Consider the following 16,751-nt stretch of genomic DNA (forward strand, 5'->3'; position numbering starts at 1 on the left):
TCAGCTCCAAACTTGAAGCTGAAAGTGCACTGAGAGTGTGCACTGTGGGTCACTCTCATTATTATGGGCTGTTCCACCCTTGAAAGCATTCAAAGCCAAGCTGGATGGGACTCTGAGGAACACGATCTAGTAGGTGGCATCCCTGCCTGTGGCAGGAGGGTTGGAACTAAATGATCTTTAAGGTCCCTTCCAACCCAAACCATTCTAGTTCAGTGTTTCGATTTTAGCTGATTCTGGCTCATACTGGTTATCTAAACAAAGGAACTGTGCCCTCTGAGTTGCATTAGAATACTGAAGACTTCTGCTCAGAGATGCCAGGTAGGACACAGGAGATGGATCAAATCTACTCCCTTTTGGAGGCGTGTCTAAAGGTTAAGCAGGACACTGGACAGCACTGCAAATTACTGGGCTAAAGGAATTTACTATCATAATATCCCATCTTTTCTCTAGTACACTGTATGTAACATAATCTTGGATATACTGTCTGTGATGTCTTGGACACAAATTCCCCAAGCACTTAATTTTTAGGATAACCACTCAGTCTACATGTTGTTTAAGAGGTTGCAAGTCAGTGGACTATGAGCTACCTGTCAAATCAAGATTACTGAGACACACTAAATTCTGTAGACAATAACATGCCAAGGAATAAGACATTAATATAATCTCTGGCCATCAAAATGATCAAGTGGGAGTAAGCGTTGACTTGACACGAGTTCAGGATAAAACTCTAGGAGCAAGCTCCTTACCTGGATTGTTATCAGGAGCAAAGCTGTTAAGATAACAAAGAGAAATGCTTGCGAGGCATCTCCCATGTTGTGATGAGAGAAACTACATAAATACCATGAGGGAAAAGGGGGAAAAAATATTCTCTGGTGTGATGAAGCTCTTCCTGTCTAGAGTCCCTCTTTTCCTTGGCCCTGAAGCCAAGGCTGGCAAAGTTCACACTAACTTGCACTTGCCTCTGGATCTCTGTGGGGCTCAGTATGGGATTCCCTATGATTTCGAGATGTATAATTCTCTTCTGTATGAGTTTTCCTTTTTTTTCCGACTAAAGTGTTCATTCACCATCTGAATGGAGTTTTCCTGGCAGGCAACTAAGAAATGCTCCACATGTGCAACAGAAAAGCATTCAGCAATCGCTGAGATTGCAAAGCCTCCTGGGATTTACTGGAATGCTGCGTAAGGGTAGAATTCAAATCTGAATCATTTTGGTCCATGTGCCCCACAAGGCATGGGATATCATGTGTAATCCCCAAAACATGATTAGGATGTGTCTGGAATATTTTGTCATTGGTGCAGACCACAGCTGTGACAGAGAACATTCGAGAAGTAAAGCAGGACGGAGGACAAGCAGTTGGGTATGTGGGATGTTCTTTATCCTGTTTTATGTGACAGCAGGGGTAACTGTGAAGAGCTGTTGATTGGCTTCAAAGAGTAGCATGTACTCAGGCTTTGCTGGTTTGGCAGCCAGCAAACACCTAGGAATTTTTAACCAGGGCAGGAGAGGAATGGCTTTCTGAAACTGCAACACTCTCACTTAGGAGGTGGATAGTGGAAAAAGGTACAATGGGGAACTTTACCTAATTTAACTGTGTTATCAATTAACACAAACTTCTGATTTCTCAAAGAAAACTTAGGCAAAGGTCTTCTCTCTCCACTACTCAGTCTGAACTTCAGTCAGCAACTCTTTTCCCCTCTTTCTAGTTCCATACCTCCTTTCATTTTTTTATTTTTTTTTTTTTATTGTGTCCCTCAGGGGTGATTCAGCCCCAGGGTGCAATAAAACCCTAAGTCACCAGTAGAATCATGAATCATTAAGGTTGGAAAAGATCCCTAAGATCATCAAGCTCAACTTCCAACAACCACAGTGTCCACTAATAAACCATGTCCTCAAGTGCTATACCCATAGAATTTTTTTAGCACTTTCAGAGATGGTGACTCCCCTACTTCCCTGGGCTCTGATCCAGTGCTTTAGAACCTTTTCCGTTTAAAAAAAAAAAAAATCTAATATCTAGTCTAAACCACCCCAGGTACAACTTGAGGCTGTTTCCTCTCATTCTGTCACTTGTTACCTGGAAGAAGAATACTCCAAGCCTGGTTCTTCTAAAGATCTGTATCTTATGAAGTTTAGCTAAGATTGTGCATGTGTGTGTGATTTCACATGTTTATCTGTTTTGCCCTAATGACTTTTTAACATATTTGTCATTGTCAACATAATTTGAGAGACTGACATCTCTTCCAATGATATCAGGTTCCAAGAAATGTCACCAGCTAGCTCAGTAAAGGAGAAAAACTCTTTTCTTGTGATTCCATTGAGAGATAGATGCAGTATGAACTCAACACTTGATTATTAGAGAAGGGGCACTGTGTAACTCAGAAGGGGGAAAATCTCAGTGTTTACAGTTTAGTAGAGATCAGAAAGCCCAAACTCATCACTTCAAACGATAACAAACCAAGAGTCGTTGTTTCCACTGTTTTTGAAAGTAGTAGTTGGTGAGTATCTTCCGTGGAGGAGCTTCTCCAGGGTCATATTCAGTATCATGGAATCACAGTATCACGGATCATCTTGTTCCAAACCCATGCCATGGGCAGGGACACCTGTCACAAGACCAAGTTGCTACAAGCTCCATCCATGCTGTCCTTGAACACTTCCAGGGTTGGGGCAGCCACAACTTCTCTGGGCAACATATTCCAGTGCCCCACCTGTATAGAATTGTTCTGAGTCAACTAAGAATAGATATTTTTCTTCTGACTCTATTTCCTCCCGTATTTTAAGTGAAATATTTTTTTTCTATTTTATATAGAAATATTTTGGTTTTAACTGCTATTCTGCCCCAAAATGGATGAATTAGTTATTTTGGGTTTATATACCTACACTTAAAGGTCTGGACTCTGACTTGATCTTACAGCACAGCTTTACAGCAGGGCAGCAGCTCAGATTCTGAAGTACTTACTTTTGATTTGTGAATAGAAAACAATGCAAGGAGATAATTAACCTGCACCATGCAAGAACTGTAGTTCTTTATTCCAAATCCTCTTTCCTACTTCCTAGTACTCGCTCAGGGCGTCCTATTTGTTTACACATATAGGCTGGATTCTGGCTGGAGGCATCGCACGGCTGATCAAGGACTGTGCAGGGGTTTTGTATCCTTTTGATTAGCTCAGGCAAGAGTTGCAGGAGAGTTGCCTCTGCCTTCCAGAACTCCCTTTCCTTTGTTCTGCTTTGTGTGTGTTTATGAAGCAACATCCTCTAGACCTTGGGGTTTAGGAGAGTGCTGCTGTCCACCCGGCACCCATACATCCGTGTTATAAAATAACTGGAAAATGCAGAGGTGAAGAAGTTTTAGCTCTTCACCAGTTTTCCCCAAGTTATTTCCTCTCTTATTCTTTGCCTATTCAGGGAGTAGACAGCCCAGGGTCTGAACAGAGCAGTTGAGATGACACCTACGTCCATCTAGGAACAAAGTGTCTTCACATGGCACCATTTAGTCAGAGAGATGCCACCAAAATGATGTGATTAGCTGTGTTCTGACTTCAGGAATATTTGCTGCTGAAGCTACAGGACTGGCGTGTCATGAGCAACAAGAAATCAGTCTTCAGCACAAGTCTTTCTTCTCTTGTTTCAGTCACTCTCAGCTTTTGTCTAAGTGAAGCTATTTCATAGAGGAAAAGCAACTGAGATATGTTACATTAAAGAGCCTATCATTGACAGTGTTTTATATTTAATTACAGCTTTGATTCCTGTTTGAGAATAGCTATAAGGCATCTATTGTTTACAGTCACCTCTGTCTCATTAACAGCAGGAAAACTTTCTTTTTTTATTTTTTTCCACTGGCATTGTTTGTTACTGTGAAACAAACAGTGAGTCAACTCTGACAATTCTGAAAGTCTGATGTATGACAGATACTTAAATTTTAAGGGATCATTCATATTATTTTTTTTAATGAGAGAAATCAGATACAGCTTTAACCACAATTTACTTTACAAAGGAACAATTTCTTATCGAGAAAGTATCAAAATTTTCCATCCCCCTGGACAGAATCTAAAAATACTGTTACCGTTCACCCAGACAATATTAAAGCCAGGAAACTTACCCCCCTATATGACAGACACTTTATTTATTAAACAGAGAACACATCAATTATGTATAGCGGTTTTACTTATGTCAACTATTTTATTGCACAGAAAGATTTATACAAGGGTGGGAGGATCACACGAAAGTGTGAAGATAAAGAAAATAAATTTATTTACTTGAAAAGGTTAAAAGAATATGAGATATTAATTCAGTAATACATTTTGGTACATATAGGTGTGATAAAAAAGATATTAAGGGCTAACATGGCTGTGAGAAATAAATACATTTAAGAGGACAGTGATGCACAGCCACAGAAATGTAACCACAGATAATAAAGCATCTGAAAATGCCCTTGTGAATGTTTTCTACGTAAAATGAGAAATTTATTTTCAGTTTATGAAAGGGATACAGTCAACTATAAACGTTCATAATTGCAACTGTAAACACATAATTAGAAACTGTAACAATGAGTTAAACGTTAAGAAACCACATCTGCTCCCCAAATTATTGTTTGCTGCTAGAATTCTCCCCTTCTGTATATTACTAAACAAAAAAGGCCAGGGCTGGCTCTGTGTCTGTAAGACCAGCTGGGAGGAGACAGCTTGCATCCATATGCTTAGACACTGTTCCTGCTGAAAACAGAGGGTCTGCATCCCACCTGCTGCTTGGAAATGGCTCCTATCTTGCATTAACCCCTGAACAGGGTGCAGGCACTGTCTGCATGGGTGCTACTTAACAAGGACCAAAACCATGGCTGGGAGCATTTAGACAAGTCAGGATAATCACAGGATGGTACCCAAGCCCCTTTCCTCGTTCCTGCTGGTGGGAGAGACTGGGAGAAAAATAGGGCTTGGGAAGTAAGAACTGGATGGAAGGATCAGATCAGGAAGAGCTGTTTATATGTACAGGGAACTGAGGAAGGCACTGTATTAACATGAATCTCAGCTAAGCAATATGCAGAAAAGGGAGAGGAAATGGGGTCACCAGATACCTCAGAGTGAACACTGGAAACCTGAAATACATTTTAGACCACAGACATCGTGGAATCATAGAATAGGTTGTGTTGGAAGGGACCTTAAAGATCATCTCATTTCAACCCACCTGCCATAGGCAGGGACACCTTCCACTATCCCAGGTTGCTCCAAGCTGCATCCAACCTGGCCTTGAAAACTTCCAGGGATGGGGCAGCCACAGCTTCTCTGGGCAACCTGTGCCAGGGCCTCACCTCCCTCACAGGGAAGAATTTCTTCTTAATACCTAATCTAAATCTCCCATCTTTCAGCTTGAGGTTGTTCCCCCTTGTTCTGTCACTTCTTGCCCTTGCAAAACATCCCTCTCCAGCCCTTTTTTAGGCCTCCTTTAGGTGCTGGAAGGGGCTTTAAGTTCTATCTGGAGCTTTCAGGATAAACACCCACAGCTCACTCAGCCTGTCTTTATAGGAGAGGTGCTCCAGACCTTTGATTTTCTTTAATACCCTCTTGTATCCAAAATTTTACAAATCAGTTATATAATCTCTTCTTTTCACCTTTGTGTTATATATGCCAACATAATGGAATGAGCATTTAGAGATGAACAGTAGCATCAACCCTTGTTGACTATAAAACTCAGTGGAGTCAACATGTCCTCTCTGATGATCTCTGCCACATGACACCTTCAGTGGTTGGATAATGTTCTTTCCAGCCTATTCCCCTTTCCTGACCCCCAAAACCGGTGAACTGAAAAATGTCATTCTTCTGTCCTCAGCTTTCTTTTCCTATATTGACATTCTTGTCTTCTCAGCCCCATCTTCCAGCACGCTGCACTATGAATAAGTATATTAAGAGTCAAAGAATGTATTTATATAAGTTACAAAGATTCCAGCTCATCCAAAGCAGCGTAGGAACCTCATAGTGATTTTGCTTCTTTTCTTGTACAGAAGTAGGAGTTTGACTGACTCACACCTTTATCAGAACTCAGCCATAATGTGCCTCTGTGTTTCCTTAAGGGACCCTCAGCCATCCCTTCCCTTTGGATGTCTTATATTAAGAGTGTTCTTCCCAGGTCTCTCTCTGTGAAAATTGCATCTGTGGGTTGCATTGCCCTACTTTGCAGCTACAAGAGCAGCATTCCCAGGTACCCACAAATAAAAGGAAAACCAAGAAATGTTAAACTGCTCTTCTGTGTGCCTCAGCTAGACCTTTCCTTGCAAAGGGGCACTGGGAATACTTATTTTTCCGGTGTTACACTGTCAGAAGGAACACTCAGGCNTATTATTCCTTGCTATGGTGCAATAAAGCCCCACAAAGAATTACAGCCATAATCATCTGAAGCAGTCAAAGTATCCAGATAGTTTGTGCTAAGTAAGGCAGGATAAATCCAGCAGGCTTGAGTTAGCAAAGGGCTCAGTGGATTAGGTTCGAAACTTGGTTCTCAGGGGTTGGAAAGTGAACAAACACCTGGCACTTTCTTTGGAAACTCAAAAAAGAAAAGAAAAAAAAATGAAAAGAAAATGTAATCTCCTCTCTAAATGTTCCCTTCTCCATAACCCACCTTCTATTTCACAAACAAATTGGCTTTCTTGAAAACTCCCTTCAAGCTGTGCCCCATTGTATAACTTCACTCCCCATACACATTTTTTCTGCTTTCAGGATGGAATGGGAGGAAGGTGATACGGTGAAGGATCTATAAAGGCCATGAAGAGCATGGAATTCTGTCATCCAGCTACTCAACCACATGGTCATTATTGGTCTTTCGTGTCCTGGTGGTATCAAAAAATTCAGGAAAAAATTATTTCCAACCTTTGATCTGTTGAATGTGAACTCAGAGACTACAATCTTGCTTTTCGGTGGTATGAAAATGAAGTCAGAAAATACTACAATAAAATATATTAAATTGATAATTTTGTGGGAGATGAAGAAGGCACTGTCTATCAGTACTGCTCTGGGAAAACCTTGAGAAGAAGCAGGGGCAGAAAGGCTCTATTTATGTGTGTTATTCCATCACTTTAAGATATTTTGTTCTTTCTGCTTGAATTATAATAAATTTCTCAGATGGTTTTTGGAAATATTAATATTTCAAACTTTGACAAGGCACACCGAAACTTTTCCAACCATGTTTTTAGTGTGGGGATGACTGGATAGTAAAGACACACACACCAAAAAAGGGTTTCTTTCTTTGTGAATAGAAGTTAAGTCCTTTCTGACTGAATGTGTCCTTGCTGACGTGACAAACCTGACCTGGGTAGCAAGAGGAAGAAGACATCAGAGTGCTCAGCTGTAGCTGAAGGGTCTGGTGATGCATTAGTCCCTGGGCATTGGCACACCCTTACTGCTCTCCTGGATGGGACCTCTCTGTCACAGGTTTCATATTGCCCATCAAACATGTAGAGAGAGTATCATTTTCTATAAAACTTTTAACCCATTTTGAGCATTTAAACATATTTTCCCATTTATTCCAACAGAAAAACCAAAGCCCTCCTTCATCATAAGACCCATAAAGTGCATGAGAACAAGTAAATCCAGAGGAAATGGGATTTCAAAAGAAAATAGGCTTGTTTTCCCTAGGAGCAAGCATGAAAAACAAGGATTTCTCCATCCAGACTTAGTCTATTTTCTTTTGCTCTTTCAGGCAGTTCACCATGGGCTTGGGAAAACACATTCCCAGAGCTTCAAATATTCTTTCACTGATAAGGATCTCCAAGCTTACAGATTTACTGACAGTGCTACCACTAAAGATTTGGAAGATTAACCCAATTCTGAAGTTGGAGACTGCCTATTACAAATCCCTCTCAAAGGATACAGGAGATATTTGAGACAAAATTTTTGTTAGTGGGAAGAGCAGAGAAACTTAAACGAACAAAGCCAGGCAGTAATTCCACCTTTAATTCAACTACTACTTATAAATCTCCTCTGATTAAAGATAATTCCAGCATTTTAAAGATCAAAGTCTTACCGGCTGCTTGATTGCTTTTTAAATTCTTATTTTATATTCTACTAAACTATACACCATGAAAAAAAAAATAAAGGAGAAATAACATGTGCCACGGTGAGGGATTCTATTTCATTTAACAGTTGGGGATGAGAATTGCCTTCAGACTTGTGTTACAAAGATCTACCTCATGTCATCAATGACAGAAGACATGGTTTTCAATCAAGGACTTGCTAGAATAAAGATTTTCAAGAGAGGTTTTTTTTAGAAAAGAAATAACAAATTCCAGAACTTTGCCAGTTCCATTATCCTGCTGTACGATATTGTGAATATTTTCAAGCTTTTCCCTTTTTCTTTATAGCAAAAGTTTTAGGAAGTTTATATAAATTAATAAAATCCTAGGCCCTATGAAGCCAGTCTTGCTTTGAACACCCTTTTATTGATCTTTCAGGTAAATCTACTGTGAATGTTATGAGCCAAACCCGGATCACCAACTTCAAACAGAATTGGCGGTACCTGTAGAGAGTTTTCCCTGGCAGACAAGCTTTCACTAAAGCCAGCAGAGCAGAGGTGAGGATAAAAAAACTTGCTTAATTAACATTTCAGATGTACTGCAGGTTGAGTGATTTAAGGTAGCTTAAACTATCCCAGCTGTATTGTGGAGGATGTCATTTTTAGAGGATAGAGAGTTCAGTCATAACTTAATAACAAGGTGTGTTAAGATGAGGAGAAGAATTTCACTTACCTGTGCTTCTTTTGGTTTTGTTCACCTCATTAGGAGGCTGCAGCTTCTTTCCCCCCAGTTTCCCGAAGTGAGAACGGCTGGGAAGTTGTACAAGGCTTTTATAATTTGTTAGGACTATTTTTCATTATGGTGAGAGAGGGAAAGAAAGACTCCTGTCTGCTGGTTTGGGAAACACTGTTAGAATCATAGAATCATAGAATTAAGACTGGAAAAGCCCTGTAAAGTCACTTAGTCCAACTGGTCCTCCAGCACTGCCAAGTCCACCACTAAACCATGTCCCCAAGTGTCACCTCCACAATTTTTTTGAACGCTGTTCCCTAAAATATATATCTAAAGGCCACTGAAGTCAACTGAAAGTATCTTAATGCCTTCGAAAGCTTTCAGACCAAGTCTTGGAAGGACAAACTGGAAAATCAAGTTCTCCAATGTTTCTTTGTTTTCTCTTCTTTTTTTTCTTCCTTTTTCTTTCCTCTTTGGTTTTGTTTCTAAATGTCAGAGAGGATTCAAAGGGACGGATTCAGAACCACTGCTGACAGTGAGACTTGTAGCTTTTGAATGAGGCTACTGAAAGGTGATTATTAGATGTACACCTACAAGTGCTCTCTTCTTCCATTCAGTCACAGAGGATTAAGGGAAGGACTTTTAGTGTGTTAATCTGAAAAACAAATCAATATTGTTGTGTATCTTATGAACATGACAGGACTCACAGTATCTCAGCATTCTCTCTGTAAAATATATTACAGTAATCCAGTCCAAATGGACTTCATGGAAGGGTTTTTTGGGGTTTTTTTTGCAATTCTGGGCTCAAAACTCCAGAAAATAGAAGGCTTAGTTAGAATGTCAAGAGCTGACAGAGATTTATGGGGTATCACAGTATTACTGGGATTCATGGAGGTTCACCTGAATGCTCAGCAAATTTTCCAGATCCAATTAAGCTAAGGAACCATTTCCTAAGTAATAAAAATGATGAGTGTGCTAACAACTCTTTCACAGCTTGAACTATCATTTAAACTAAGGATGAGTGAGCCAGCTTGGCTATAAAGAAAAATAAATGGCCATGCTTGCCATTTATACTGTACTCACTTCATCCCATGCTGGAAGCATAGTTGAGCAATTTCTATTATTGTTCAACAATTGCATTGGAGCAATTGATACCTGAAAATGATTTAGGTTCACAGTGACAGAGTGATATGACTTATCCATAGTGTAAATGAGAACTAAAATACTCTGAAATAAACACAGATCTGAAGAGGTGCAAGAATTTGTTTAATGATCAGTGTGGTTATGTGAAGTCTAATTTATTTCCCTGTGGTGTGTATGTGTATGCATATATGCACATGTAAATCTACTCATTATTACACAGTAACAACAATGGTCATTCGAGGGGAAATTTTCATTATAGTAGAGGAGGAGGCAGTTTTTTTGGTTAAAATTATTGCAGCCCAGACTTTCCAGAAGTTATGAGGGGAGGAATGGCCCACAAGCACAAGGTTGTTGCAAGATAAGGGTAGCCACACTGTTGATCCAGTTTTTTGGAGTGAACTGGAAAGTACTGTATAAGTAGAAAGACCAGAGTAAAGCAAGAGAAGGTTGGAAGATGGGGTGAGCAGCCAGCAAAGAAGAGAGAGGAGAAGTAAAAGGGACATTGCCTTCTACCTCCATATGATGCTGGGAAAGACAGGTTCCAGAGAGGAAAACAGAATAAAAGGTAAAGGGAAACCCTTTTATTATGTTTAGAAATAACTCTGATGCTTCTAAAACACATGCACTTCCTCTACCACGAGAGGAAGGCAGGTCATACACTCTATGACAAACTCACTGAGTTTCTCAGGGACTATTTCAGAGCAGAAGACCAAATATAAGGAAGGGGAAAAAAAAGCTGTCCTTGTGTATTTCAGGAAATCCTTGAAAGAAAAGGTGGGGAGACCTAGAAAAAAGCTCTACCTCTTTACTTCAAGGCAACAAACAACCATGACTCCTGAAAAGATGCCTCTCATTGTGTGACAGAAATCTTGACAGCAAAAAGGAGTTTTCTACACAAGTTCTGGGAGGGAAGTTAAATGACAGAAGAGACTGGTTTTGTAAAGTCTGCCACTCTTGATTCTCAGTGCTGGCAATTATGACAAAGATGCACAGAAACAAAATGATGTTCCTGCAGCAAACTCAACTGTGAACTGTCAGCTGTGTACCAGTAATGAGAAAGATGTGTTTTAACACTGGAATGTCTGTGTGTGATGTGGGGAAAAGTGAAAATCCAATACTTTTAGTGTTGTTTCCCACTGTGGTATACTTCAGTGACAGTGTCAGGGAGTCACTGCACAGGGGAAGTCATCTTGGTTTCACCTGTGCATTAAAGTCTAGGAATGTATTTTCACTGGGGTATAGTCCAGATTAAATCTGGAAAATGCTGTGGTTGAAAACTAAAATAGTGTATCAAATTGAGATTTCCTAAAGGTTTCAGTCTTCCTTTGACTTATACAATATCCTGTCTTGAGTTATGACAGGTAACACTGGATGTTATGATGACAATGATGATAACTTGATCAAGAAAGTATCATTCACACAGACATTAAAACACTTGGGCTACAAAATGCTAAATAAACTAAACAAAACTAAACTAACAGAGGTTGTGGAAATCCTATCCCTGGAAGTGGATTCCCACTGCCAGGCTGGATGGAGCTTTGAGCAAGCTGATCTAGTGGAAGGTGTCCCTGCCCACAACAGAGGGGAACTAGATAATCTTTAGGGTCCCTTCCAACCCCCAAACATCCTAGAATTCTATCATGCTATGAAATAAAACATAATAAATGAAAATAAATAAAATAAAATAAAGCAAAATTAAATAAATAAAAAATTTAAAATAAAATTAAAACAAGCAAACAAACAAGACAGAAATCTGAAGATAGAAGAACCAAACAAAATGGGAAGCAAATAGTCCAATTTCCCAAGCAAGCACTGTTTTTATTAGGTATCACAAGCCACAGGCTGCTGTAAACAGCAGCCCCTTCCTTATAAGAACCATGATCTAAAAGGCCACAGGTTCAGAATGTTTCCCTTGCAGAAACCACTAACAGGATCAGGGCCCAGTCTCATAACCTTTAGAAAAAGATCTGGTTTTATGGAGACACTGCAAATGCGACAAAAGAAAGGATCTCTTGATGCCACTTTTAAGAGTAAATGACACTATTATACTTCAAGATAGACACGAGGCCCCAAGTCAACTTTATTTCAGAGATGAATTACTGAGAAGAGTGCTACAAACCTGTCTTACTCTAAACAGAAATTAAGGTGACAGGGTGCTCGCGGGACCGAGGCAAGTTGAAAGGAACTGTGTTGCAACATAAAGTTAAAGCTGACTCTTTTAATTTCACATTTTTGCGTTACAAAGAAAAAGAAGAAGAAGAAAAAAAAAACAACAAAACCCCTGAAATGTTGAACTGAGTATGTTTAAACAAGTGTATGTGTGAAAAACCCTCTCCAAACCAGACTAGTGTAAAGATGTGATACACTCGAAAAAGAGATTCAATCATTAGTCCATGCTCTGAGCAGCATGTCAACATCTCAGGAGAAAAAGATGTAAGGCCCCAAATTCACATATTCAGGAGAGAAGCTTTTGAAAAGCAGCCATTTGAAACTGCCAACAAACTGAAGACAAAATGAGATTTGATAGAGGTGACAGAGCCTACAGCATCAGATTAGCTCTTTGTTTGTCACAGCGAGCAAAAGAAGCGGCGTTCAGTCTGACAGACTCGCTCGTGACCTTTATTCTGCCAAGCCAAATGAGAGGGAGGACAGTGAATGCCATTTTGCATCCTGAAACTGTTGTTCAGGAAGCTTGTAAACAGTGATTTGAATAGAAAATGAAAAATCTGAGCACTGAGACTTCATACTGAGCTGTCACTTCTCCGCTTCACCATTTGCCGTGTGTTGTGTTTAGACAGAGGTTCAGTTGTCAGCTCTCAGAGAAACGTTCAGATAACAAAATCCCACCATGTCCAGATGATTCTTCAGTGGGATGCTATAGCTGAATAAAACTAAGCATAACAATCCTCAGTTCTCTTCACTACTCACTCTTTCCCTCCTACTCTCTCAAACTCCAGTGGAAAGTGGGTTGTTGAAAATTACACCAGTCAGTCCATGCAGGGCTGTCATGGGAAGAGGTGAGAGGGAATACTGGGAAGATGGAAAAGCCCTGTTTCAAGATAGATATCAAGATGTGGATGCCCAGCCCCTCTAAATGTTCAAGGCCAGGCTGGATCAGGCTCTGAACTACCTGGTCTAGTAGAAGGTGTCCCTTCCCCTGGCAGAGAGGTTGGAAATGGATGGTCTTGAAAGTCCCTTCCAACCCAAACATCCTGTGATTCTGTGATCCCCTGTTATTTGCACCAGCCATAGTGACTGATGCTGATCCACACAGTAATTCCCATGACAAAATCACACTGATGTGGAAACATCACTCTCCTTAGCTTCTCCCCAAGTCATAGCAACGAGAGGAAATGTAACAGAAAGGTTAAGGGACCAAAAATTATGACTAAAAGAAGAAGAAATTCCAAGATGCAGAACATTCTTCCCGGTTCATTCATATTTTTAGACCTCAAAATACTTATTGTATACTTCCCATGTTCTCTTATTCAGATTTTTTTATCTATAACATTTATCACCTGAATAATTTCTTTTCCTGTTTGTGTCTTCCTCTGAGTGAGGATAGACCAAGCCAGGTTCAAGCAAAACTTTGCCCTTGGAGTAGCCTCTGAAGTGTTCCTCTGTCTGTTACACAGAGACATATGTTTTTCCATTTGATTCCAAATGATTTAGACAAATCTCAAGATTCTCACATCTTCACCAAAAACTTACAGGCCCAATATGCTTTGCCTTAGATGTTTCTTTTCTTTGTACTGTTAAGAAAAGAAAACTGAAGCTTTTTGATATCAATCAGATGCAAATTCTGTCAACTCTCTGAAAATATTTTGAGCATATTTATTTATATGTAGACACTACTAAGATTTTCAAATGTTTTATGGCCAGTCTGTCTTTGTTCTTATTTAAGATATGAAAACCATATTATTTAAACTTCCTCCAGTGGATATATTTATTTTCCCTGCATTTTTGTGGCTGATGTGAGTATGGAAGAAGTGTAGTTGCATTTGTCTGCACTGTAGTAAACTATTCACTGCAGATCTAACTGAGCTAATGGTGCCTGTGAGGATGGAGAGTGATAATACTGTGTCCAGTTCTGGGGTCCTCACTTCAAGAAAAACATGGAGGTCCTGGAGCATGTCCAGGCACGGGAAACAAAGCTGGAGAAGGGTCCAGAGAATAAGTCATATGAGGAGCAGCTGAGGGAGCTGAGGGGGCTCAGCCTGAAGAAAACGAGGTCAGGGAGGACCTTCTCACACTCTGCAACATCCTGACAAGGAGGGGGCTCCTGACAAGCCAGGGGGCTCAGCCTCTGCTCCCAAGGATCAAGGGACAGGATGAGAGGAAATGTCTTCAAGCTGCACCAGGGGAGGTTCAGGTTGGACATCAGGAAGAATTTCTTCACTGAAAGGTTGGTCAGGCATTGGAAGGGGCTGCCCAGGGAGGTGGTGGAGCCTCCATCCCTGGAGGTGTTCAAGAAATGACTGGACATGGCAGTTAGTGCTGTAGTTTAGTTGATATGGTAGTGTTTGGTCAAAGGTTGGACTCAGTGATCTTACAGGTCTTTTCCAACCTTAAAAATTCTATGATTTTATGAATACTAAATGAATACTATAATTCTGATAGTGGAAGAGAAAGCACAGTCTGAAAAATCTACCCAGAATTAATATTTGGGTGGTTACCCTGTACAACACTGCTTTGATGCAATGGTACTGCCAGAAATAAGGAAAATGCCTTGGGAATATGAACTTTTTTTTTGATGACACCATGATGCACATCTTTGGCAAACCCTGCCTTAGCTCCCTAAAGTTGATACTTGATTAAAAAATGTCATAGAATGAAATCCTGGACCTGAATATCCTTTAATTTCTATTGTTTTGGCCAAATGACAACCACATAATAGGTCCCTGTCTCAAAATCTGTCACCTGCCTAGGTTCAGACCAATAACCTGGGGACAAAAGGCTTTATCCTCTTAATAATGTCTTGATTCATTATTTGACAGAAGAGAAGTTTTGAGATGCTGCCTGGTTGAATATGCATCAGAAAGGCCAGTAATGTTACTGAGACACTCTTTGGATGCCATCAGTCTGTGTGCATCCTTGCTGCCCTGGCTCCCTGCCCATGCAGAGACAAAGAGAAACTTTGTAGGGTATTCAACTCCCTCTCATTTCCCAGAATTTGCAGCTGGGATCCACTTCATCAAACAATGCACATTTATTGACAGGTAGTTTGACAGCTTTCTGAAGCTGCTTGGCAGCTTGTTTTTAGCAACACGTTGTCATGTTTGGTGTTATCACATTTCTCTTAGATTTGTGTGATACTAAAAGGCCAAACCTCCAAGGCATCAATATGGGGTGCAAAGCAGGACTAGCTCTAAGACACCCAGGAAAATGCACCTTAGGGGTCTATTGATTCTTCTTCTAAAAATGCATAGCTACTCACTTTCCAATCTTGTCAAGGACAAGCATCTTAACAATTGTTTCCCAAGCAGCTGCTTCAAGTTGATTGTTTTTTGTTTGTTTGTTTCTTTTGCCTTAAGCTCGCAGGTGTCTAAGGCAACTAAGCTGAACAGCGTTCACAAAACTCTTCAAACATCTGTGAAATGCAATTCAAATCACTTTCCAGGAAACTTAAGAAAGAATAAGGCACCTTTCTTGGGGATGTGATGTGTTAGTCAAACTCTCGACTGCTCAGGAATACAATTGATCACAGTCAGTGGGGAGTCATTGCAGAGCTCAAGTTCAGCACCTGCAGTAGGTTTTACCCTCTACTGAAGTGAGGGATCCAGAGCATGTCAGTAATCCAAGTTTAGACACTTTAAGAGACAGCAAAATATTTTGGAATGCTTAAATGGGTGAGTCGAACTAATTTTATTTGATTCTTGCTGAGTTTATATTGGGGTCAAGAAATTAGCTAGATGATGAGAACTAATACCTAGAGTTCCTAAGTTCTTATTATTTCTTCTGTAAATTAAATTTGCTTGTTTTGGAGAGAGATTTTTATACCTTCACAGATTGCCTTTCCGGGAATAAAATGTAAAATAAAAATTCTATCATATATGAGCTCCAAAACAGATCCTGTAACATTAAATAAAACTGTCAGGATTGTGCAATGAAGAAATTCTTATGTTTGCTGTATTCTACATGGGCTTTCAGAAATTGTGCCCTCCAATAACCTCAGCTGTAAGCAGTCAAGACAGCAGCAAATAAATTTGGTCCAGTTCAAAAAGCAAACCCAAAAAGCTGCCTCTATTCCCAGCTTAAGTGCCTGTCCTTCAGAGTTATTTCAGCAGCAATAACTGCTCCCACTACATGTTGTGTCCAGAAGAGGAGAAACAACTGGAAGGTCCCAGCAGCAGCTGGCAAGTAACAGTGATTGAATTCCAGATGGATCTAAAAAACTAGTGATCCCTCCTGGGAAACTTTGAAAAACATCTTACTTTGCGATGATCCTGTTCACATCACACTCATTTTAAATATTTCTTTTCCTTTGTTCTTGGCACAGAAGGAACAGATGAGCTCCTGAGAAATAATTCCATTTTGAGAGACGAGCCCCTGCTAATAAAGGCATAGAGAAGAAATAGGGCAGGGGGAGTTGCTGCTCTGTTGTGATTTCAGACATCAGCTGTTCATTTGTGCTGTTCACTTGTGCAGTTGCTGTAGCTAAATATGTTTCTAAGGATTTTCTTTGAGCCATAAAATAAGATATGTTAGAAACAACCTTTGCAGCAACTCTCTTGGTCCTGTACCCCATCGGAGCAGGGCCAAATTAGATTGGGTAGAATCACAGAAGCACAGAATGGTTTGGGTAGGAAGGGACCTTAAAGCTCATCTCATTCCAACCCCCTGCCATGGGCAGGGGCACCTTTCACTATCCCAGGTTGCTCC

At 40.2% G+C, this 16,751-nt stretch overlaps 1 long non-coding RNA gene across 1 annotated transcript; it reads left to right on the top strand.

The window, feature by feature from the left end:
- Nucleotides 1-3,120: 3,120 nt before the first annotated feature.
- Nucleotides 3,121-14,130, top strand: LOC114068277. Its single transcript, XR_003573544.1, has 3 exons — nucleotides 3,121-3,131; nucleotides 3,401-3,403; nucleotides 14,057-14,130. It is a non-coding gene; the product is annotated as an uncharacterized LOC114068277 (long non-coding RNA).
- Nucleotides 14,131-16,751: the final 2,621 nt, after the last annotated feature.

This window comes from Empidonax traillii, unplaced genomic scaffold (genome assembly GCF_003031625.1).
Source record: "Empidonax traillii isolate 1590-97213 ecotype Southwest subspecies unplaced genomic scaffold, ASM303162v1 scaffold1026:size206375, whole genome shotgun sequence".
Taxonomy (NCBI): domain Eukaryota; kingdom Metazoa; phylum Chordata; class Aves; order Passeriformes; family Tyrannidae; genus Empidonax; species Empidonax traillii.